Genomic DNA, 26838 nt, shown 5'->3' on the forward strand with positions numbered 1-26838 from the left:
TGAGTTGATACATGAGTTTATATTTTCACTTGTTTTTCTAATATCTTTTCTTTCATACCTACCTGATCCAACTTACTACCATGTCTCAGTGGGTTGGTATCTCAGAAAAATACTATTATCTCTAATTTAGACAGGTGAGAAACAGAAGGATTACATAGTTTATTCAAGTTTACTGTAAAAAAAGTCAGTGTGACAATATGGAATTTTACCAGAGCCTCCTGAATCTGAGCTAAACTCTTCCAACAACTTTAAGCTTTTCAGTGTTATCAAAAAAATATTGTTTCAGGGAATACACGAAGGAACAAGCCACTGGAGAATTTAAAGGTAAGGTGAAAAGAAACTGAATTGTGAAGATGAAATTGTATTCCAGTTTATTATTCCATTTCCTTTAAATAGTAAGCTAACAAGGCATGAAAACGTCAAGGCAAGGACAGTGTTATATTGCAGTTACAGAAGCTGGAAGGTGGTCCTCAGCGGCAGTGATGAATTGTTATACTGGATTGAGTATCTGTCAATGCAAATATTAATTTAGGGAAGTAATGTCTCAGTCAGACATCTAAGGCTTCCACCTGCAGACTACTGTTTATTGCCCACTGATACAATAGAAAAAAGTAGGCAAGTCTAATGCACCTCATTAATGTTTGGTTTTATTTTTTAATAGATTTTGAATTGTTTATTTAATTAAGGGTCAGAATGCCTCTAAGTATGGGCCTCAGAGATAAAAGGATTTGGGAAGGCTTAAAAGTGGGACACAGAATATAGGCATGGGAGAAGGCTGAATTTTGGATGGACTACAAATAAAAGTGCTTGAAAAATCAATATCACATCCTCTGCCTGTCCATAGGATGAACATTCATGGAACATTCATTTAGATAAGTTAATGGGAGATTTGATAAATGCATGGAAGAATAATCCATCTTAAACACAAGAAACTATCTCGGGCTCGGGAAACATTTGAGCCGCATGTTCTTACCACTGAGAATGTATACTGGTGAAATATCTGTGTGCTTGTTCTGCTCTTATCCTGCAGGATACTGGTGTGCACTTATAGGATACTGGTGTGATGTTGTGCATTTGATTTCTAATACACTGCTTTTCACCATAACTTGAGGTATCACAACAATATTCAAAAAAACATGAAATTACAAAATTAAAACTGTGAATAAAAACACAGCTCTCTCAGCTCTCTCCCAAGGACCTTAAGTTCAATAAGCCTGCATGATTTGGAATCCTCATTTTTTTTCCAGACAATACTGGTTTTTGAACAGCTTCCATTTTTGTCTCCCTGCCATCTTTTATGGCAATATCTTGACTTGTAAAGATCTGTTTTTTTTCCAAGCTCAAGATTCAGATTTTCATACCACAATGACGTTCAGATATGAAACTGAGATATGAACTGTTAATAAAAGATATGAAATGCTATTCAATATGAATAAATAAGGAATAAATAAAGGAAGTATAGGATATTCTGTACCAGATGTACCTCACTAGTATCTTAATGTCCTTGTAAAATCCACTGATGTTACAGACGTAGTACGGAGTATATTGCTCAAATAATATAATGGATAGCATTAAATTAACTTCTTAAACCCAACCAAGCTGTTGCCAAAGATTTAACTTACCTTCTTATAAACCCAACAACTGACACTGTTGTCGTTTATATTATTTTTAAATTTGTTGTTCTAAGAGTACGTGAACTTACTGTTATAAGAGGGCATGACAGCATGGAATTCTGCCTTCTCTGCTGGAGACAATTCAATCTGTAAAAAGACAAATCCTTTATTTCATATTTGATATTCCTAAATGCAAAGTAAGTTTCAAGTCTGATATCCTCGATACATAACATGAGGAATTCTTTGAAGAGGTAAGCGATAAGAAACTTCTACAGGGGGGTTCCCATCTGACCTCTCTGCTGCAGTGTTTAGTCTGCAAATATGTTGCAGACTATTCTTAATATCTAGCAGAATTTCATCTTTAAAATCAATTCTTACTCTTCAATATTTTTACAGTTCTCTCATTCACAAGAGCAAATTCCAGTTCCTGATTGTTGAAAAGCAGGTCTTCCACTATACCATCAAGATTATGATTAACTGCATGATGTAAAATACATGATCAGGGTTGTATGTTCACTAACGAATGTGCTTTCAGAAGAATATCCTGAGACAAACATATACTTGCTAAAGAGGGAATACCAGATGCTGTAACAAAACCATCACATAGCATAATAACCTCCTCTGTTTTAAGCTGTTGAAGGTTTTTTTCCCCTCTAACTTGTAGTACTAATAAAAGAGTATAGCCAACAGCAGTTACTGAATTGCCTGCATGCTTCGCTATTTTGAAATAGTCACTGGGAGTCACACTGAGAAGTGAAAAGGTGAAGTAAAGGTAAAAATAAATAAATAAATAATGCTGTAACAACATAGCCACTGATTATACTTTATTGATAAAGGAATCGTTATTGAATGAGTCATCTCAGATCATTAAGCAACAAGTGAGATTTTTAACATTTATTAATCAGGAAATTTTGTTATATCCAGACTGCGAAAATAAAAAGTCTAATTCTTATTACTTAAGATTAAACCATAAGCATGTACCCAGGCTAGCACCCCACTCCACTCTGATCCTAATAATTTGGGTTTAGCATCAAAACTTTCCTGTATGGCTGGACTGTATTCATCAAGTGACTCAAAGTATATACCTGGTGGATGCACAGCTTCCTGCATCTGGCTAAAACATACCCAGTTTCTTGAAACATCACTGTATTGGTTTATTTTCATGATAAAACTCAATTTTGAAATACCCATATCTTATTGTTATCCTAATATGGGCTGAAAAGATCAAATTAAAGTAGATCAATGAATGAGTTGATAAAAATGTACATTAATCAACAGGATTGAGCCATAGGTTATCAATACAAAAGAAAGAATGTGCCAGTTCAACCTAACTGATGTTTTGACACATTTATACTCCATTATTTGTTTTAAACAATGGACCAATGTTATATTCATTTCATTAATCAAAGTCTTACAGTTTCTGACATGTTCATCTCTCTCTTGGAGCAAAACTTTCCAGAAGTTCATAAAAGCCTAATTTCAGTAGCCAAACCTTTGAGCAGATAATATTTTTTTGTTGGGCATCAACAAGATCTTAGTCTGTCTCTTCTGAAGAGAAAATAGAATGGTATAATTTTAATACTGCCTTTGCACAGAAAAGAATAAGAAAAGGAAGAATAGTGATACATATCTTAAAATTAAGGTTCATATTAGTATATCTAACACATACTCCCTCCAAAAATGTATATAAATGCTTACTTAAAGATATTCAACACTATGTGGAAAGAGATTATCTAACTAACTTGGCTAAATACTTTCTGGTGGAGTCTTTGGCCTACACCTTCTGGTAACAACCAGACTAGATTGACAACAAGCTCCCATGGGGGTGTGTTGACAGTAACAACATATACAGATATGTGACACAGCCTCTTCCACAATAAAGTTTAATTTCTTTTGTCAGAAAGCTCAGAGAACTCACAAAATTAACTTAAAACATCAATACACTTCCACTTGGCTTCCCTGAGCAGGCATGCTGTGGATGTACGGAATGCTTGTAATCAGGCTTCCCTGTCACAGTTCAGGACTCTCTAACCACATTCTTTAAGATATTCCACATGAAAAAAGTTTAATGTTTAATACCAGATTTTCTCATCTGTAGACAGATGATGTTACACAGGACTTTAGTAGAGCAATACAGCAGGGTACTGAAATTGAAGTACAATTGCTCTTAATAGAACAGAGAAATTGCAACATACACATATATATATTTGCATCACCACATAAACATGACTCTCATTACTGGTCTCAACATGCTCACCATCATGATGCTAGGTACCTCTGGCCTCTGAGAAGGAATATGTGGGTTGACACCAGCTCGAGCCCATTCCTCTCCCCACAGCTCAGTTTTTATACTCTACATTGGACTGAGTTATGCATAAACCCCACATCCCCAGTGCTGGTGTGGCTAACTCAGGAAGACATTCACATACTTTTGATAAACTCGTGGTAAAAAAAAAAAAAAAAAAAAAATTAGAAAGAAAAAAGCATTTACACAAAGTTGATCCACTCAACTAATATATCCATCCAATCTGCTCGGCTGATACAGCCCCTTATCTAAAGCAAAGGCCAGCCTTCAGTCCCTTCTGTTTTGAGATAAATTCAGCTTTCTTTGCAGCTGGAGGGATCAGTCACCGACAGCTTCCCCTGAGCTTCCTGAGCTCACGGCCCCTGCCTATCTCCTTGGGGTCATCTTCTACTGGAGAGGTATATCGATCAGTCACATTCTCCCAGCCCAATTTAAGCCTTGCTGATTCAGCCTCTCATATTCCAGGTTAGGCTATAATGGCAGCTACTTCCGCAACCCACTCTCCTTTCTACAGCATGCAAACACATATCTAGATAAGTGAACATATATATACACACACCTTCCCCCTATATGTGCCATGTATTTATATACATATATATGCATATGTATTTATATACATATATACATTTGTATTTGCAGCTCTCCTCTGTCTTCCCAAACAACTATGTCACCTTAGCAGGGTAGATTCCAATGACCTCTTCTTGTTTACCAGCTTCTTTTAAAAAAAAAGGTTTCCTGGGCTGTTTCATCCTGCTTGCTTTAGAGCTCATCTTTGGCATTCGGGCAGCATAATGCATTGCAGACACAGGATTTCCCATTTTACAATTCTTTTTCCTCCATCTTTTGATGACTTCCTAAGGTTGAGTTCCTTCTCCCTCTCTCAGGTAGAACTACTCTGGAGTCAAGATGATATTTAAGAAGGTACTTAGCTTAAAAGTTGGTATGATTATTGTTGTGATAAGGGACAGTCTTTAACACATGACTACCTGTTTTTTTGCTTTGATGTCATACACTGACACTACAGTAATATACAGTGCAGTTCACAGCCTTGATTCCAGACTGCACCCTGTCCCTATACTCTTGTCACAAGAGGTGGCAGTGCTGTAAGCCTGACCCTCACTCACCCAGGTCTCCCCTTGAAGAAACCCTGCATATCTCATGATTAAGGCAAAGGCCCTATTTTACACCACAAAACACAAGTACATTAAATACTGTATCTTTCCCCCAGCCAGGACTCAGCTGCTCACTGCAGAGAAGCAATTGCAAGGAGCAGAGGGGAGTTCCCCTTATCTCAAAGGCTGAACCTATAGCACAGAGGAGGGATATACTTTGGCCAAAGAATACATTACTTTAAAAAAAAAAAAACAAAAACACACATACTCACAAATGGAAAGCAAAAGGAATTATGAAATCCCATCAACAGTTCAATGGTAAAATAATTAGTTTCAGGTACATACTGCAAAAAATTTAGTGAATGTACATTACAGGGACAAGTTATAAGGAAGTCCTGTGAGAGGTAGATAGTGGCTTACAGTTTCCTTCACTCTTTCCAATTATTCCATATCTTTTACCCCAACAACTATGCCTCAGAAGAACATGAGCTAGATCTTTCAATTACAGAAATGTTAAGTGAAGCTATCTTGAAGCGTAGGAACTCGAATAGTCATAACTTATGTCAGCAAACGTGGCTAAAACCCCTGACACCTTAAGACACTTTAAATTAAATTTGGAATAGGTCAGGTGTACTCTCAGAGTGAAATGATTAGTCTCAGATAACTCAGACTAGGGAGGCTCACCAACACTCATTCAGCACCCAGTTCTACCTTTTGTGTCTCTCCTCCTTGCAGAATCATAGACATATGCAATGCAGATATACCAAAGTGTTTGTTTCCTGGAACCAGGGTGTAACAAAGCATACTGCATAGTCAGTCAAACTGACTGAACATCTGCTAATTGAGTTCTTAAAATGAAGACTAGCCTTTGAATAGAAAAAATAGAGAAAAAATACAGCCCTGTTGCAGTTTGCCCTTGATCTGATACTTAGCAACTTTATATTTTTGGTGTAGATGGCACAATCAGAATTCCTGGAGAAGTGTAAGTCTCTGAAATAATAATCTTTTAGATTGGTCTATTCTATAACTCCATTGCATAAATTTAGCTATAGTTCAGACTGAAAGATGTTCTCTGTGAAGAAAACTGATTGAAAGATGCCCTGAACCCCCTATCTTGCATTTCAGCATGAAAGTGGAATAATGGCTGTTCCCTTTGATCCCGTCTTTATTGTTGAACCTGATGCGGCCTGACAGCACTGTAATCTGTACTATACTGCTTTTGGCACATGTTCTTTACTTCCCTTTCACAGAAGTGTACCAGTGTCACGATTTCCTTCACTAGACAATATTCAACCAGAGCCCTGCTCAACTTCAGTTTGGATCTAAAACCGTCCTAGGAAAAATTGGAAAGGACTTACCTCAGAAGTGATTTTTTTTCCACTATCCTTAAGCACAGAAGCAATATAAAAATCATGGATTGGACTAGATGATCTTTCAAGGTCCTCCAAATCCCTAGCATTCTGTGATTCTGTGAAAATGTGTAATATATTTTCGAAGGGGTGAAAACTATTTTTTGGGGTATGATTTTTCAGGTAATTATCATTTTTCACATCCATGGCAATGTCTGTTTTCTTTTTCTTCCTGAAATTCTTTCACACTTTTTGAAGTGATTTTCATCCTCACAGTCATAAGATCAAAACAGTATAAAATCCCCAGTATTCATGCAATTTTTTTTGTCTCTAAGGGCTTGTAGCAGGTGCACAAGTGCCTAAGAAGGAAAATCCTCCTTCAGGATTTGTTTATTCATAATAAAAAATATTAGTTATACCAGAACACTGTTGGAAACAATTGAATTTTTATTATGTTTTCTCCATATGTTCTAGCTTTAGTTGTCAAAAAGTTGTTTTATTAACTAAATAAATAATATACCTTTTTATCTTAGAAAAATATCACCCCAGAAATTATGACAGAGAAGTTAGTTTTCTAAGATCATAAGATTTTGCTAAAAAAAAAAGTTAAAAGTTTAATAACACTGTCCTTGTGAATGAATATTACCTCCCTGGCATAACAAATTTCCCTCTATGCAAGAGTAACCAGCCACTGAAGTTATTGAACATCATAGGCGTTGGTTTCAAAGCCACTGCTAATTCAAATAATACCTCAATGTTGAATGAAAATGTCTTACTGAAAACAAAACATCAATGCATGGCTAAGTTTCACTTATGAGCTGACCCAATGACCTTACTTCATCTTTCACCTTCAGCAACTTCTGACCGGCACTCCTCAAGGAATGGCACTGTCTGTGTGAAAGGCACTGTCCTGTACTGGAATGGATAACTTCTCTGTTCACAGCCAGAGAACCCCCATGATCATGACTTCCTCTAATTAGGAGCCATACTGAATCCAACCAATTAATCTGAAGAAGAAATACTCTAAAATAAGCCTGTCAGCCCAGAATTTACAACTAGAAGGTGGAGAAATGCTGACAAAATAATAATCTGTTCCAGGAAAATAAAACAAGTTATTCCCCAAAATCAGAGCAATTCTCCATCCAACACATTTGTGAAGGGGCGAGGGAGGAGGGTGGGGGGAGTCTTGGAAAAAAATCTTCTCTTTTTATTTTTAAAGGAATTATTTTGTATCTTGTAATTGTTGCCCTTACATTAATTTAGATACACAAAAATAGGAAGATAAGAAGTGCCTCCAAAGAAAATATTCTTTCATGGAACTGTCATTATTTTTCATTTTTTCCCAATCTGAATAAAATTGGACTGCAACGTTTCAAGCCTAGACAGACACATGGATCTCTTCACTTCTAGCTTCACTTAACTTACCCCTAACTTCACCTTAGTTGAAGAGTCTGAAAATATGTTATCAAAAACATTACTATCCAGCTACAGGAAAGCTTTATACAGCCTAGAATATACGAGGTAGAGATATTCAGAGATTTGAAGAAATGTGGCTTGACAGAGTCAGAAGCTATTCAGGAGTATATCTAGCCAGACCAAGGCAGCAGTATGATGAAAAACTTTAATAGTGAGTTCTCAGTTGCCTGTAGTTAAACTACTGGATTATATACTCAATACTGCTGAAAATACAAGCAATTAATTATCAGCAAACAAATCAGAAGCTGGTGCTACAGCCTTGATTTTTAAAACATCTGCTATGTAAAATCCACAAAGGACAGTGCTGCTGTTCTTAAGTGACAGCTGAAGCTTGGAGCTGGTCACAAAACTCAGAATAACATTACTAGGATTTTATCTCCTCCTATGTTATGTACAACTCAGTATCTTGTCATTTTTTATTGCATTTAATGATTGTCTCCCATTTAAGAAATTAAATAGGTAGATTTCAGAAGTATTTAGAATCTAACACAAATTATTTTCAAGGGAGTCTATTTTTTTTGGAGAATGTTTTATTGGGAGCAGTAAATTGGAAATTCTGAGTATGCTATCTACCCCCTTTTTCCCATTAGAGATTTAGTGTGGTGAAACACTCTGTTCAAGTGGTTTGGACAGTGAAATGTCACCAAAAATGTTCAAAATTGATTTCTTTAGCAGGTTAAAAAATCTGAATAATACTTACAGTAACAGTATCCAGTATCATTCACTGTCCCATGCTTCAGTGCTTAAAAATATTAGATTTTCATAAGCCACTTCTGAAGAAGAATAAAAACTAATTAAGAATAAAGTAAATAAGTTATATGTGAACACAGAAATAAGGTTTCAGTATCACTTCTCAGAATCGTAGTATGGTTTAGGTTGGAAGTGACCTTAAAGATTACCTAGTGCCGACCCCCCTGCCATGGGCAGGGACACCTCCCACTAGATCAGGTTGCTCAAAGCCCCATCCAGCCTGGCCTTGAACACTGCCAGGGATGGGGCATCCACAGCTTCTCTGGGCAACCTATGCCAGTGCCTCACCACCCTCAGGGTAAAGAATTTCTTCCTCACATCTAATCTAAATCTTTCCTCTTTTACTTTAAAGCCATTACTACTTGTTCTATCACTATACTCCCTGACCAAGAGTCCCTCCCCAGATTTCCTGTAGGCTCCCTTTAGGTACTGGAAAGCCACTACAAGGTCTTCCCAGAGTTCCCTCAACATTTCTTCACAGGAGAGGTGTTCCAGCCCCTTATCATCTTGGTGGCACTTCCCTGGACTCGTTCCAATATATCCCTGTCCTTCTTATGGCGGGGACCCTATATATACTTGGGATCCCAGCACAGTAACCTGACAATACTCTCACAGCTCAGTGCAGTTGTCTGGTCTTATTTCCAAATCATGACAATACTTATTTCTGCAGTGCACATTACCTTTTACAGAAAATAATAACAGGAAAGGAAAAATACGTATTTTATTATTCTGTCGAGACATAAGAACAATTATTTAACAGAAGACTAAATAAACAAAGTTTGAAAAGGAGAAAAACAACGCTTTCAAATTTCTGTTCAGATGACATTCTGTGATAATGTGTACAAGAGTTACTTCAAATTGAACGAAAGGATTTATATAGAAATAATAAAAAATACCTTCAAATCCTGCTAGATCACAGGATTACATACCAAAGAGTGGAAATGTTATGACTAACATTGCTGTTCAACAAGCTCCTCAAGCAAGAATGAGCCAGAATTTTTAACAGCATGAGAGGTCTTACCCTTTGCTCCCCCTGCTCTGAGCTGTTTTCTCCCACCACTGAAGCGCCTTCTTCTGAGTGCTGTTGCCCAGTGTTTGTGAAGCTGCACAATGAGTTGTAATAGCAAAACAACATATATTGAAAAATAACCTTTTCAAAACAGTTTTAACCCAAATATGTTCCCAAAGTAGTGCACGGCTGTATGAATGCCCATGTCAGCACAAAGGAGATGTTATCTGTGAAATACATGGGTGGAACAGCAAGACCCACAGTAGAACCAACTAATGGTTGGTTGCTACAGAACTGTGGTGTCATCACTCAGCAAACTACTTGAACCCTGAAAGCCTTACTTGATTTTCACTAGAGTCTATAAAAACTTCTACTTATCTGATCCCGAGTTAAAAAACAAACAAAAAAAAAAGTTATATATTCTATAAATCTGATGATGAATTAAGATTTTATCTAAGGATACTCCTATGACAAGGCTGTTAAAAATTTTATTAAGTGTAATTTAAAAATCCCCTTCACACTTTTGAAAGCCTGTCCCTAATAATTTGTAGGACTTTATGCAGGGGACAGCTTGTAGTTTCAGTGTAATTTCCTTACATTGTCTGTTCCTAGGCTTTACTGTATTTCAGGAATTATGCCAAATTCAACTTGATGTAAGTGAATGCAGCTCCATACACTGACAGATTTCACCATAGGTGATTATGACCCTTGGGATTTTACTAAACTGACTGCTCTAGATTTCTTTGAAAAAATGATATAACTTCTTTCAACAGCTAAAGAACAGTTATGAGGTAGGTAGAGAAATCCTTAAATGTCTTCACAGCAGGAAGAATTCTCTAGGGAAAGAGAGTCCATTTCAACTACTTGTAATGCATTCAAAACACAAAACAGCTGTCCAGATGAAAGGATTGTACAATAAAGCTACTGACAATAAAGCACAATTCATGCACTTTTGGTAGTGTCACAATAAACTGCAGGTGCTGTGAAAAATTAGAACTATTTAACTGGAAGCATTGGTCTTTCTGTTGTCTAAAAAAACATTTCTCACACTGATCTTGATTGGCTTGGACTATATACACTTAGCATATGGTTATTTTAAATGTAAATATTAGGGAGATGAAAAAGGCACAGTCACATGCTGAATTCTGGATGCCTCCCAGAACTAAATTGGCTCGATAATAAGACAAAATCATGTTAGTTGCCCAAGCATTAATTTGCCTTATCCATCCAAATATCAATATGCATTTGGCAAAATAATCTGAAACTTGAAGAGAGACTTAAGAGTGAAACTGTTGCCATTGTCCCAAGAGGAGGAAAGAGAATGAAGCATAATGGACAAGGTATAAATGATGAAGAGACTAATGTAAGAAAACTACTAATAGTACGTGCCACTGATTATTTCTGAAATCAAAAAAGTATTAGAAACTATCCAGAAAGTTTATCTGGTTATGAATAATGCACACTGACTTGGCTCAATACAGTATATTACATTTCAACAGAACTGAAGGAAAGAGAAGAAAGTATATACGCTAGAGTTTTTCTGTGGTATTTGATGAATCCAAAAAGGCAGATTAATTGAATCACGTACAGGTGAGTGCCAATAAACAGGACTGACTATAGTAACTGAACACAATGTTGTCACTGAAATGTGACTTTTAAAAAAAGAGAGATAAAGACTGAAAGTGCTAAAATTTAAGTTATGGAAAAACACATTTTTGTGTGCTTTTGATTTTATTTTTTGGGGGGAGTGGGAAGGGGGAGCCCAAAGAGAACATAAAATGTATGCACTTCAGACAAGATTGTTACAGAGAATTGTGTCAGAACTGGAAACAAAGACATCATACCATGAATCTCTTGAATAGCCAACCCCCTTGTCCATCTCAGGTTGCCCTCAGGCTGAGAGAATTATGGAGCTATACCTAAATTGCTCCCAAGCTCCTCAACCTGTGACTGTTCCTTGTCTGCACCCAGAATTCGTACTGAAGTCCTTGGGAATGCATGAAGCCTCTTTCATCTCAAGCCCTTTTTTTTGTACGGTAGTTTCCAGAAGAAGAACAGTCTTTTCAGCCTGACAGCAGCAAGACACCTAGGGCACACACATGCCGGGTGGCCTTGGCACAGCTACATGACACTGTGCTATCTTTCTCATTTCTCTCCATGTTTTAAATTTTGTTTTGGTTGTGGATTCTTGGTTGGTTGGTTGTTGGTGGGTTTTTTTGTTTGCTTGTTTTTTGTGTGTATTTTTTTTTGGGGGGGGGGAGAAGATTTTTTTTTTTATATGCAGTTTTGTTCAAAATGTCCTTTTAGATTGTAACAGTTATAAACATGTCTGTGTCACATGGCTCCCATACTTGGTTTAGAGTAGGTATTTTCTTCCCTTTTTTTTTTTTCTCTTTAGAAAAATCTTCTATTTTCCCATTAAGTTTTAATAATTTTGCACTGCTGGAATTATATATAGATGCTAAAAAAATGCTAATTTGTATCTTTCATTCTGCATTGCTTTGCTCATTTTTTTTCCTCTATTTCTTAATGGTTTTGTCCTTAAAAAATGTCTTTTCCACTGAGAAATGCAATTATTTTAACATAACATAGTATTTTCATAAATTGTAATGACTGTTAATTGTAAAAAACTAGAAGATTAATCCAAATTTTAAAAAACTTACGAGGTTTTCTAAATTCTGACTGTCTTAATTTAGGCTTTGTTGAAAAAGTAATGTTACACAATGGAGCACCAGGACATAATTACATTTTTACTCTGCTTTTCACAAGACTTAGTTCTTGACTCCAATATGCGCACACATTCTACAAATTAAAATAAGATTTTTATTTTTAGTATTTTTGTAGAGTTGAAATTATTTAAAATCGATTTATAAACACAAACGTATTGCCTGCAGAAAATCACTCATTGATGGTAAGAAGGCTGTTGTAATCCAAATTATTCTAAAATCAAATGAACACATATATATATATATATGCATGTATATGCATATATACACACTAACAAAAATAAATGATGAGATTTCCCTTGGGGCTTTACACTGTCCGTGTTTATAACAGCATGACTTCCACGTGTTTTCTTTTTCTTGAGCTTTTATGATATATTCAAATCATATTATCATGGTTTTCTACATACATAAACAGAAATTTTCTATCCTTTATCAACTGAAGAGTTTTCAGTTTCAGGAGTTTGAGACCTGTGAAAAGCTGTAATAATGCCAAAATTATTCTAGGATCTCATGAATTATAGTGTTTTCACAGACAGAAATAGATGAGAGCAAATTTGTACAGGGGAAGAAGATATATCTCATCATAAAAACCTTCAAGAGCTCTTACCTACTCTGTATTAAAGAACTTAGGGACTGAGTGTAGGTGATGACCTGATCATTTTCTAGCTTCTGCAATTTTTCTGCAACACTAAAGTTTTCTGATGATTTCTGATGTTCACCTCATTCTGACCCCCCACCAGTGTCTGTCAGACTGGCTTCACTTTCTCTATTTGGTTGTTTGTCTTTGATGTAACAGCACGATATGACGTAGACTAATTCTATGTATTTGCTTTGAATGGAAATAGTCTGCCATTGATCTGCCCTAAAAAGGAGGGCCACAAGGATGATCAAAGGGCTGGAGCACCTCTTCCACGAAGACAGGCTGAGGGAGTTGGGGTTGTTCAGCCTGGAGAAGAGAAGACTCCAGGGAGACGTTACAGTGACCTTCCAGTACATAAAGGGGGGCTACAGGAAAGCTGGGGAGGGACTCTTGGTCAGGGAGTGTAGAGATAGGACAAGTAGTAATAGCTTAAAAGAGGAGAGATTTAGATTAGATGTGAGGAAGAAATTCTTTACTCTGAGAGTGGTGAGACACTGGCACAGGTTGCCGAGAGAAGCTGTGGATGCCCCATCCCTGACAGTGTTCAAGGCCAGGCTGGATAGAGCTTGAGCAACCTGCTCAAGTGAGTGGCATCCCTGCCCATGGCAGGGGGGATGGAACTGGGTGGTCTTTAAGGTCCCTTCCAACCCAAACCATTCTGTGATTCTGTGATTCTAAAAGATTCTCAGCCTTTTACTCTGCCTGTCAAATACTATGAAGTTTAGCATGATCAACATGTATGGGTCTACCTATTCTGATAGTTCTAAATTTATTCTTTATTTAGTACATGCTATTTATTACTATGTAGTAATTGCATGCAATTATAATTAGTATGTAACTACTACTATGTAGTATTTACTATGTAAATAAATATATATATGCTGTTCGGTTGGATATACCTTATTTGCTAACAGAAGTAGAATTCAAAGCCACTGAAGTGCTTTTCCCACCAGCAAAGCATTAAAACTATATATTTTTTTAGAGAGAGCAATTTGGGTAGGACAAAGGAATGAACACTGAATTTTAGGTGGAACTCAGAAGAGCAGAGGTAAAAGGCCACAGCAAACGGAAAGAAGAAAGGGGAAAGCTAAGGATGCAGGTGCTGCAAGCAGCAGCAGTGATCAGTACTTGACCGAGCTTAGCAGTCACTCAGACTTCTGTAGTGAAGACATCAGCAGTTACTGTTGCTAGAGCTAGCTGTACACAAGGATTGAGAAAAGCTGTAATCTCCTTTTATCAGCTGATTCTTGCACCTCACTGTTTACAGCAGACTTGTCTGAATGAAAGTCCAAAAGAATGCCACACGAATTCACCCTTCTGCATCCATTTCATAATCATTCCCACTACACCTGAAGTCCAAATAAGAAGAGTTTCTCCTCTTCTCTAGTTTTTCAAGGCAGAGATATGTGAGGTATTTATTGTTTTAACTAAAAACTGAATTAACTCATATATTTGCATATTTCAGATACAATCAAGTCCAAAATATTCAATGCTGGGAGACAATTAAGGCTTTAATTAAGAATAAAACAGGAGAGGAATATAGGATTCACACATTACTGATATTTTCAAAGCTCAGTTACATTTGCAGGGAGGTCTTTGTTCTACATTAGAAAAAAAAAAACTACGCTGAAACATCTCTCTCACAGTAGGAGCCTTTTGTCAATTTGCTGAAGAAATTATGCTAAAAAATACACAAAGGCAAGTTTTTCTTACTATTCCACTTGTCTGAAAACCGGAACTAGACAGAATTAGATAAAATGAAAGGAAACTTTCACCTGAGAAAATCACTGCCTTCCATTAAGGGCCTCCTCAATGCACATTTTAGCAGATTAAAAAAAATTCTGCTAGCCAGGGGGACAAAGAGACTACATACTAATTATTCCTTTTGATCTTCACTTGCAGGAAGACATCTGACAACTGTCAAAGATAAAGCTTACAATTAGGCAGCTTTTTAAATAATTAAGTACAGGAACTGAGCTTTCCCTAGACTTGCCTTTTTCTTCTTCCCCTACCTCCGGCTGTACTATTGCCAAGCCAGCTGAGAAGTCACATCCAGTCATTTCCCCCCATTGCCAACAAATGGCAAATTAAAAGTCTGTGAATGAAACAGTACTCCACCTGAATCACTAAGGTGACTAAGTTACCTCCATGCTACACAGTCATTTAGTAAAAATTAATAATCAGCGACTCTTCTAATGATGCATTAAAGGGAAGTCACTTAATTTTTATTTTTATTTCAGAAAAATACATGATCCAGCTATTCAACCATTAAAGTCTCTCCTGAAGATATTTACAGCTAAAAAAAATAAAACCATCATGAGCAAAGGCTGAATGGAAGAAAGCAAAGATGAAAATGCCAAAGGACGACAATGGCCTTGAGAAGGTGTTTTATTGCTCAGTGAACCCCAGCCAGCACACAGAAGCATACTTCTACCTGCATTCATTCTGTTTTGCACACACTCCAAAATTAATAAAACATTTAGCTTTTATCTTGATAATAGAAAAAAGTTAATAAGCACTAGAAGTTAAGTAATGCCTATTTCAAGAGCTGTCTTAATGACATAAAGAGGACTTACGGAGGAAAGCCTGGAGAATTTTACCGCAGTGACTTGCTACACTGAAGAGCACTTCCAGCACTGACCTTGGTTTCTGCTCCTCAGACTTACTGATGTCAACAGAAATCAAGAATGATTGGATATCATAAAGCCTAATTATCTTCCAAAAAAAACTTTTACTAGCTAATATTCCTGTTTTAAATATTTCAAATAAAGTCCAATTTCTAAAAGAAAGATATACCAGTATACCTGCTTTAAAATATCTCGTTTTTCAAAATATTCACTATGTGTTCTTTTTCTACAGAAGCCCACCTTATTGAGATATTCAGATACATCCACTTATGTTAATCATAAAATCAAACAAACAAGCAAACAAATGGTAAACCTCTTGAAAGCAGCATATTGTGTACTCTTGAAGTAAAAATGGGGTAGGATATACTGAACAGGAAGTTCCTTTGTGAATTATTGAAACATTGTCAATACAAAAAAATATCAAAAACCAGCAGTGGTGTGCAGCTCTTTGCTGAAAATGGTCATCACTGGTTTTAGTCCTTAGCCAGTTTTAAAGTTGTGGTCCAACTTTGTAAACCCATGATTCTAATCAACCCCAATCTTCCATTAAAAAATAGTGAAAAAATGGGCTTGATCCAAAACTAATTGGATTTAATGAACAGTCTTGCCTATTTCAATAATTTTGGATCAAGCTCCATAAGTGTTACCTTAGTTTGATGATGCTGAAATATAACTTAAGAAGTAACTTTAAAAAGGTTTAAAATTAAGCATTATGCTTAAAGAGGAACCAACCCATACAAAATAATCCACCCATCCCCTTTAAAAAAAAAAAATGAGTACAGATGGATATTCATGCAAGCAAACTGACTGTAAGGAATATTAGTAAATCTGATTTTAATTCTACGCACTAATATATGCCTTTGTTGTGGTGGTGTGCTTTTTTACCTTTGCAGAGAAGGTGTTGTTTGCTTGTCTACCATTTTAAGAAGCCTCTCAAAATCTTGATTTTTGTTACAGTTGCTTTAGCTCAAGAGATTTATAAACCATGGCATTTAGCTGTGCTTCTTTAACAAATTTAATTGTAGTAACAACAAAAGACAGAAGTTGTTTCCAAGTAACAAAACTATATTCTGCTGTCATAATGAATGTTGAATATGGCACAAGTTCTTCATTTCCATACTGAGGGAAGGGATTTCTACAGATTTGAGAAATAACATTAAAAATGTCTAGTGAATTCCAAGGTAGCAGACCTAACTTTTCACTTCAGAGAACCCTGCTTTTCACTTGCAAAGATTAGTCCTGTTTGAATACTTAGGGTAACAAACCAATAGGAATTATTATGCAAGAAGAAACCCCATCTGATTGTTTTCTTGAAGCTTGATTTCTCACAGAACACCCTAAAGCAGTGCTAATGTTCTACATTTCTATAGGTAAATAAAATGTTTTATAATGATTTCTCTGCGACTGGCACAATGGACACCAACCTCCTTATGCCTCAGCTTTCTTCTCAAAATAGGGCAGCCTCATACCAACAGTTAGGGAAAACCATTTGCTCTCAACCCTTTGTGTATCACTTGAGAAAATACTGATAGGCACAGGCTGAAACCTTGCCAGAAACAGTCACATGGCACTTTTCAAGTCCATGCCATGGTCTTCTTTTAGATCACTATTATAGACATAAACAAAATGGTATGTTTCAAGAGCTACATTTTATCAACGAATTATAATACATTACCCAAATGAATGCTCCAGACCTGTTTTATTTTTTTGTTGTTTGTTTGTTTTTTTAAACTTGCCCTGGTGATTCATAAATTTCAGGGCGCTTAAAAAATCCCAGGCAACTTTTAAGAGTTATTTTCTCCCTAGAAGAACCCCTGAGGGAAACGGATCATGTGAACTGTGGTGTCTTCCCCACTGCGCCCTGTGCACTCTCCCTTGATATATTTCAAAGTCAAAAAAATTTCAGCACTTCTGTGGTACATATTCCTTGATTTACGCAAAAAAAAAAAAAAATACCAACCATATTATCACCACCTCTATTCGCCTTCATGTTCCTGGGAGGTGAGAAGGAAAGAAAAGAAGTTAATCAGTGGCTTCTGTGCTTAAGCAGCTCACAGGCTTTAGTTCAATGACTTGAATCATGTAATGCTTTTGAAAAAGTTCCTCAGCTTTTTGTCACTGACTTTAAAGAGAAGATGTGTAGTCTCCTTGCAGCTTGAAAAAAAAATAAGGTTTTCTTTGACAAATTTATCTTTAATATTTTCATCATTCTTCTAAACAGACAAATTCTCTGTCCCAGAAAAAATGTCATTCCACAATAGAAGTAAAAACAATTGGATATTACGCTACTTGCAGTGAGTTTGCTCTTCTTCCCAAGCAAATCTTTAATTGCTTAAGGATTATTAATTGCAATTACAAACTGTTCAGTGATCCTAACAGCTTATTGATGAAATGTTATCTTCTTGAGGCTCCAGACCTTTTTTTTTTTTTTTTTAACATTTACTGTGTTATCACTATGGTTCACTCATTATATCACTATATCAATAATATGCCAACCTAACCAAGTAATTATTGCTTTTTTCAAATTATTCTCTTTCCCTGTACAAACAAAATATAGTACACCCATCCTCTTATGTATTTTAAAACATCACAACATCAATTTTTTGCATTTTCTCCTACTTCAAGTTTAAGACTCATTAACACGCCAAATTGCTTCTTTCAAGCTTTGTTTGTTTTGCTTTGTACCTTCTGTTAGGGAAAGTTCAGTCTGTTCACTCCACTCACCTGAATGCCTTAACACCTTCATAGACCTTGGGCCTCGAGTGCTGGTTGTGTATAGCCTTTTTCATGGCTGACAGCACTACTGAGAAGTACTACTGGTAAAACCAGAATGGGTCCAAACAAGATGCTGTTCTGAAGGTAAACCTGTGCCTTAATTCCTAAGGACAGACACAATACAAGGAGTCCTTGCTGACTCCTTACTTCTGACCTTGTTCTTTTCCTCACTCTTCACTGGATGTCTTTTCAAACATTTTACTTGTACAGATAAAAGCTTTGATTCAGTAAAAACACACATACTGTAGTGAAGTATACATGCAATAGATTCCATCCAAAACCTATAAAGTAGTTAGTAACGCTTTCACTATCTTCAGCACTCTGCCTTTAAAATATTTTAACTGAAGCTAGGGTGTATGAAGTTCAGACTTAACTATGTAAAATATCATGAAAGAACATGACAAAAAAAAAATAATCAAAACCAAAATAATTTAAGTGGAAGAAAAAAATTTTCCTTTACACTCAGAAAGCTCGAATATGTAGATATCCACTGTATGAAAAGAAAACCTGTGACCAATTAGCATATTCACATCTCAGTCGAAAAGTGTGAGATGTTTACGATATACATAATATACACATTTTATTAGTAAAAAGATGAAAAAACATTATTACATTTAGCAGAGGAAGTAAAAATCCATTAGATTAGATATTTAAGACAATTAGAGTAGACTTTTCTCTGGCTGTTTGCAATGCATACATTAGCAGCAACATTGCTCTTGTTCAACTCTGAGATAAGCCTCCTGGAGTACTGTAATCCAACAACTAAGGAGGAAAAGGGGCTGAGAACAAGGAATGAATCTACTGAACCGTAAAAAGAATGACATCAGAATTGTCACGCAAACTATTAGTTTTTCAAACTGAATCCAAACATTCAAAAGTTTAAGAATATGGAGATAATGAGGATAAGAAGCAGCATTTAAGCCATAATGATGACTTCTGAATATCTAATATCTTTCAATGGCACTTTTGAAGATAAAAAGTGGCTACAAAAATACAAAGGACAAGCCTGAACTAATGGGACTAACTTATTTCCATGAGAAAATAAATAGGCATTGCTACCAGTTCCTCATTCATCACCAATCCAGTTCTTTTAGGGGTAAGTTTTTTAAAAAAAAAAATAAAGAGAAAAATAGCCAAAGTACCTTTAAATCTATTAAAAATAATCACCTCTTGGTATAGGTATGTTTAGCTTCCAAAGAAAGTACTTGGTCAAAAACTTCCAAGCCAAATTAAAACTTGAACAACAAAGGAAGTAAATTTGCTGTGCTATAACGGAACAGTTAAACTGCGGGGCCTCTTAACCTCTCCATCCTACCTTCTTTCACTGTTAATACAATCATCAGTGGGAGTGACAACAAAAGATAAAATACAATGAAGGAAAGCTTGAAAGCTGCCAAACTTCATGGAGATTCAGAAGAAATAACATGTCTAGAAAGGATTTTTTTTTTTTCTAAAAAGAATGTTTTTGCATCTGAGAGGTATTCATCCCTCATGTATTAAAAAGATAAGCATTTATTATCTGGTTAATAAAACACAAAGCCAACAACATCAGGAGCTTTCAAAATAATTGTACGTGAATTTGATCGGCAGAATGTTATTAACATTGCAAGATGAAAAAAAACAGGATGGAAATTTGCAGCATTTGGAGATATCATTATATTCTGTTTTTAAGGAAAAGAAGCAAACAAACCTTTGCTTAAGATTCTGGTCATGCTTAGCCCAGTATTATGCTAGAATATTTTTAATTCTCTGCAAATTTTCAAGATAATGGATGTCTCCTACAGGAATACGAGGTTATAGAACTTGCCACACTCAAATCATCTACTTCATTTAGATTTGCTAGAATTTCATATATGGGATTCTCCTCCAACACAGGGAATTTCACTAATTGTCAGAGACTATAGACAAAAGATCTTGTACATGTGTGTTTCAGTTAGTGCCTGACTCCTCACAAAGGATCTGCAGGAAACTTATGATTCCTTCAGGTATTCATTATTTGAAACTACTCAAAGATTTCTCTCCTCTGAAAGCTAATTCTGAACATTTACAGTTGCTAGGTGATATCCAAGTGGTGGTCAGTAATTGTGATTGAAAATCTATGGCTTTTATGGCAATTTTCCATTTCCTAATCAGTGATCAAGAAAAATGAAAGATAGGTATGAACAATTTGAGATTTAGTCACCATCAATATATGACAAACGCTTGCATTGTTATAATTCAGTTTCGATCAGGAACTGAATTCAATCAGCACCAGGAATCAAAAAGCATAGAGAAGGAACGCTGCTGAAATCGATTTCATTTCAGTAAATATTTGCAATAGCTCTCTTGCTGTATTTCCCCATTTCATGCATTAATAATGTTCTGATCCATTTGTCCATAGATTATTACACAGATAATAATGTTCTAAAGCTAGTCTACACTCCATAAGTTTTGCACACTTACACAGACAAATGTATTCTTAATCTCCTCTTTGAGCATGCGCACCCATTCCCACTTGCAGCTAGGTTACGTAGTTGCACAGTGACTCCTACCAAGGACAGAAGAAAGGCTATACAAAAATACGCTTTTGTTGAAGTTTTCCAAAACTGAATTTTGAGTGTGCGCGCAACAGAAAAGTAAGTATGCTTGATTTCTTTCATACTTAACTTCCTGTTTCATAGCCCCCGACATCTTTTTCAAGTTTTCTGTTAAGCATACTGTGTCCATGCCCAAAGCCGTAAGACTGACTTGGGGCCAGGAACACAACCATTTCTGAAACCTTTTCTGCTTCTGCAGTGGAACAGTACTGCAGGAATAAAAAAGCATTAAATTTTTGAGACAAGAAATGGAAATTGTCTGAAAACTTCAATACAAATTCTTCAACGGATATGGGAGAGTGTTTTTCTGAAACCAATGATCTATCTGTAAGTGGGATTCAGAAAATGACCAACTGACAAAAAAGCACTTCAGGACTGATACCCAATTATGCACAGTGTTTGAAATAGACTAGAAGGAAAAAAAAAAAAAAAAAAAACTATAATCTTTCAGTGTTTTGCTAGTCAACTTTAAAAGGAAGAATAATATGCTGTGGTCCAGAAATGTGAAATGTGAAAATATACACATATATACTTGAATATCATAAAATGAACAACAAGCGGTCTAAAGCAGTAGAATTTCTCCATTCTACTGAAGAAGCAATAGCAAGCTTTGGCTAAAAGTATCACATTTAAAGCATAATCTGCAAAGATAAGGTAATAAATATTTCAGCATCAGACTAAATATATAAGAAAGTTCAAATAATTTTCTTATATAATCACAAGCGAAAACCTTCTTACTTTTAATATATGAAGTGGTTGATACCATCTCTTAGGATGTTTTTCCACAGAACTTCACAATCTGTGCCAAACGGACACTGTAGACTTGCCAAAGTTTGCCATTCAGATATGGGAAATTTTCACGTGCATTTGTATTACTTCCTTTTGCATCTGTGTGCCCATCATTTACAGTTAAGGTATATTGTAAGGGTATGTATAAGGAGAGAGCTATTTCTCCTTTTATGGTATCTGGCCACATGGCAGGTGAATGTTAAACAATATCAAGAATGGAATATATCAGTGTGCCACTGATCCATTTCAAAGTGCATTCACCCTCAATGATCTTCTATATGAAGAGAAACCAAAAAGACTACAAACTCATATGAGATTCAGATACCTTAAAAATAGAATAAAGGCCCACTTCAAATACTCAAATTATCTGATGCATGCATGAGGCTGGCAGATATGGAGACAACTATGGGACCCATATCCTCCTGGAGAGCTGACTGGCAGACGACTACCCTGACATCTAGAGTGGTATCAGGTGCATATACTCATTCTAAATCCCATACATCATGTCTATAAAGCTGTGAAGCAGCAGGTAGGGAATGATTATTGACACCATCTCAAATATGGTATGTGTACACTAGCAGGTAGCAGATTTAAAAGCAAATAGTAACCAATACGCTTTCACACCTTGTGTATATGCGTGTACATGTGTGCGTAGATCATACGTCTGCTGACCAAAATGTCTCCAAGTACACACCAGCTGACCTCCTCTCGGCTTCACTGTATGTTCACGCTATAAATGTGAGTGGCATCATTAAGGAGCTGTGGCATTGCTATTGTGGGTTATATAGTAAAAGACTGAAGACTACTTTTTAAGGAAAAGAAGGAAAGAAATTTGCGCTTAGAATATTGATTGCACTAACTTTTGCAACTAGTGACAATTGGCTAGAAAAATTGAAGAAAGAACTTACAGGACTGTTGACTTTTTTTTAAGTTAACAAACAAGTACTCTTTTTTTGTTACTCTTCCTGTCTACCAGAAATATAAATAATCAACTTTCACCATCTTAAATCAGCGTATTAATGACTGAATGAAAACCAACTGCAACTGTTCAGGCATGAGCAGCATAATTCCCAGGGTCACTAGATGATTTAGATGTGAAGTCTCATTTTTCATATGCAATTCAGGAACCTGACTGAACAAATCAATAGGAAGCTGACTTTTAAGTCACTCTTCTACTATCTTTAAAAATGGGCCTTAGGATATTTTTGAAGTGCCTTATGAATTTAGAATCCTGAAATTGAAAATACTGGTCCTCTAAAAAGTCTGGTACCTAACCAACAACACATCATTGATAAAGAAGGAAAAGTAATCAAATCTATCTGATCTACGTTATTATAAAGCATGTCCTGGAAGCCTTAAACTGAATAGGGATCCTGATGATGTCATTCTCTGCAGTGAGTCTAATTCTTTATCCACTATCCTAGAAAATATCTTGCTGATGGATGTTTTCAACATGAAACATGGGACATCATTTAAAATTTTAACCATATGGGAAAGTTCTTGGTCTCCAGCAGTAAAACAGGTCAGAAGAACTGCAATAATAGCTTTTCAAATCAATCCATTTCTAGGTAGAATGTTTTGTGCCATGTACATAGTTTTTGTACATGAACTATATTTTTCTTACCTATCAGAAATTTTGGAATCCCATTCAGGTTATGTTACTGTGCAGAAAGTAACTATGACACTAAATTATTGGTCATCAGATTCTAAACAAATGATGTATGGCAACACCTATTTTTGACAGCTGGTTAGATTTCATTTTGTACAAATTCCCCAAAAGCTTACTTATCTTTATTTACGGAACCTGTTTCTTTTAGTCTAATAAAACAAGCTTGCTCTATCCTTCCACTATAAAGCACATGAAGAACAACACTGCAATATTATTGTAGTAAGTAACTGTATAATTGTAAAATGTAATATAATTGTGAAAGTAACTGTAGACCTGCTGCATCTGCTTTAAAAGGAAATCCTGTCCTTGAATTCTGATGACTTTTTTTCTTTTTTTCTCCAGAACTTTGTATATGCGAGTTATAATCTTTCATTCCTTTATGAACTATACTTAGCCATATAAGTCAATGGTGTTTACAAACTCAATTTTCTCAAACGCTATAGGTATGTTTGATCTCTGCAGGTTCTGTATTATTAGCAAGATAATAGCAGACAGAATGAAAGACAGATGGATCTGAGTTTTCCCTGCTGTACAATTCAGGGTGCTTTTCATTCTAGATAATTGATTTGGCTATTTTGAAATATTACAATCTTAGCCTTATTGCAATGTTGAAGTTGGAAAGTCGGGTGAGTGGCTGACTCACTAGAGGACCATGCAGACAGCCAGAGAGACCTTGACACGCTGGAGAGGGGGTCTGACAAGAATCTAATGAAGTTCATCACGGAAAAGCGCAGAGTCCTGCACCTGGGCAAGAACAACGCCACACACTAGGACATACTGGGTGCCACCCAACAAGAAGGCAGCTTTACAAAAAAAATCTGAATGTCCTGATGGACAGCAAGTTGAACATGAGCCAACAACGTGTCCTTGCCACTAAGGCGGCTAACAGTATTCTTGGTTGCATTAGGTAAAGTATTGCCAGCCCGTCAAGAAAGGTGATCCTTCCCCTCTGCTCAGCATTTGTGAGGTCACACCTGACGTACTGTGTCCAGTTCTGGGAACCCCGGTACAAGACACACCTGGACACACTGAAGAGAGTTCAATGTAGAGCCACCATGATGATCAATTCAGTCAAAGGTAACATAAGGTATTTTCAAATTAAAGTACTTATCTGTGGATGATGTACTTGCTACTTCTGAATTACACTTTTATACTTCAATTATTAAACAATGTTGCTTCTGTTTCTCCCCTTGGTCTTTTACCACTGGAAGAAGCATAATATGAAGATTAATAAATCATGTTTTTATTTTCTCTACCTTCTTATCAAGGTATGCAGTAGCATAAATGTTTGAATTCATTATCACAGAAGTACAAATTGATTATATCAGCCTAGAGAGATCATTTTTAGTTCACATAATGTCAAGGAGTATAATTTGTAAAGAAATAAACATTTCAGCACTGTGACACAACAAACATGATTTGGCATTAGTGAAAAAATGCAGAGAATCTTTTAAACAACTGCTACATGATTTAACTTAAACGTATTTTGCATTCAATTTTTAAAATTATTGGATCAATTCTCATTTATACCAAGCACTAGTTTAAATAAGAAGTAGCCTAACAGATAATTTTCTTTTCAATTAACCTGAAAAGGATTGTTAATTAATAGTGATAGATGGACATATCAGTTTGGTGTAATAAAGGTGCATTAGCTTACACGAAAAGTACTGCATTTGTCTTTCTATTGAACTAAGGTATCAAGGGAGAAAAAGTCAAAATTAAAATTCACCATTGATACTTAATGAAGTGCAAAGCTTGAGGAAGTTAATGTGTGGAGACAAGCTACTATTGTGCTTCAACAACGTAGTTTCTAGGACTGTGAGTACTGGTGGCAACCCTCTCACTAGAGCTATTTAAGAGATGCATAGACTTGGACGGAAGAGCAGTGGTTTAGTGACAGGACTCAGTAGGTCATGTTTGAAGATCTTAAAGGTCTTCTCCTACCTAAATGACTATGCTTCCATGATTTTCTACTTCTTAGAAACAGTATACCAATAAGGTCATGGCATATGTATATACATGAACTTTAATTAATTTGGCAGCACTGGACAGACACAAATTATTTCCATGTTTAGAGGATTTCTTTGTTCTCAGCCTATAGCAGCTATCACTCCCATCTCAGATATGAAGTGGAAGAAGCTTCCAGAATGACAAAATCAATGGGCCATCACTGACTTGATACATGGGTATTTATGGGAAATGTTTGAAAATGACTTAATTATCTGACATTGATCAGAGACATCATAAACATATTGAATTTCCAAAGAACCAGCACTGTTTCTGATTGGCCCCTCCTCTAAGCAAGATTTTCATAAATAGTGGAGTTGTAGCCTTTTCTAAAAAACAAACAAACAAAAAACAAGCTGAATGGTAACAGATGTCTGGCAATACTACGGTCCATCTCTGCAGTCAGTGGAAAACAAATTTTTAAGCATGAGGTAGTCTAAAAGGAAATAATTAGCCAGTTTATTAGAAGTAGGTTGTTCTATTGGTAGCAATAGACAAACATGGACTCCCAAGTAACCTAAAAACATTTCTCTCAGTTTCCTCTCACACAATTAATTTAATTTTGAACAGATTTGTCATAAACAAGCAGTCAGTTTAAGAGAATAATTAATAGTGAGATACGTAGAATATGTACTAAAAATAAACTCACCACTGTAACTTCCAAACAACATTTTAAGGGAAAGATACATTTTCAAAATGTAGGGAACCTTTGGAACTGGTGAACAGTAACTGTATTATATTTATACAGCTTCATTTTAAAAATCACAGGTTTTCTACTTACTTTATTTGCACAGGGCAGTTCAGGTGGGACAGGGAGGAATGCAGGGAGGATCCTCTCCTCCATTTCTCCACTTCTCTTCCTCTCCTTTGGGAACTTTGCCTCTTACAATTTATAACTCAGCAAGGATTTTTACAACTTATAATTTTAGCGAGGACCACGCGCAGCTCATCTGCCCCGAGGGTCCTGGCTGAGAGGTGAGCAAAGAGCGAGGCTTCCCTCGCCACGTGAGTGTCGCTTGGACAGCGCAGCAACCCTGGCCTCACCTCCCCAGGCCGGGGGAGCAGCACTTCTAAGGCTGCTGGCACTGAGGCACTGTGGGAGGAGCTGATCATAACGGCACAAGCTTCAAACAGCTCACTGGGGGCGGCATTGCCACCATTTTAGCAAGGCGTGGGCGCTGCCACGTCAACAGCGACTGCACCCACGCCCTTAGAAAAAGCGTCAGGTGTCCCTGACCCACTAGGCCCACGGAGGAGAAGTAGAGTGCCCTATTAAAGCTACCATAGAGAGTGCTAGTGAGCCTGTTGATTTGCCATGGCTGCGCCCCAGCAGAAGGCTATTGTCAAGAAAAGTGTGGAGACCCTGACAGAGGCTCCACACAAACATACAAGGAGGGCCGTTGCCAAGAAAAATG

The 26838-nt window shown here is 36.4% G+C and overlaps 2 long non-coding RNA genes across 7 annotated transcripts in view; one reads left to right on the forward strand and one right to left on the reverse strand.

Annotated features, from left to right (window-relative positions):
- Positions 1 to 26346, reverse strand: LOC106039119 (uncharacterized). 5 transcript variants are annotated; one of them, XR_001209063.3, is made up of 4 exons: positions 26205 to 26346; positions 17568 to 17601; positions 1703 to 1760; positions 1 to 508 (listed from the first exon to the last, which is right to left on the reverse strand). It is a non-coding gene; the product is annotated as an uncharacterized lncRNA (long non-coding RNA). The 5 variants fall into 5 exon arrangements; XR_010831011.1 differs by lacking the exon at positions 26205 to 26346 and adding an exon at positions 22372 to 22477; XR_001209065.3 differs by lacking the exon at positions 17568 to 17601.
- The window catches only part of LOC106039118 (uncharacterized), a 34873-nt gene continuing 32419 nt past the window's right edge, over positions 24385 to 26838 (forward strand). For both annotated transcript variants that reach the window (XR_010831010.1, XR_010831009.1), the window contains exon 1: positions 24385 to 24493. This is a non-coding gene — a long non-coding RNA (uncharacterized lncRNA). The remainder of the gene's footprint in view (positions 24494 to 26838) is intronic.

Source organism: Anser cygnoides, chromosome 4 (genome assembly GCF_040182565.1).
Source record: "Anser cygnoides isolate HZ-2024a breed goose chromosome 4, Taihu_goose_T2T_genome, whole genome shotgun sequence".
Lineage (NCBI taxonomy): Eukaryota > Metazoa > Chordata > Aves > Anseriformes > Anatidae > Anser > Anser cygnoides.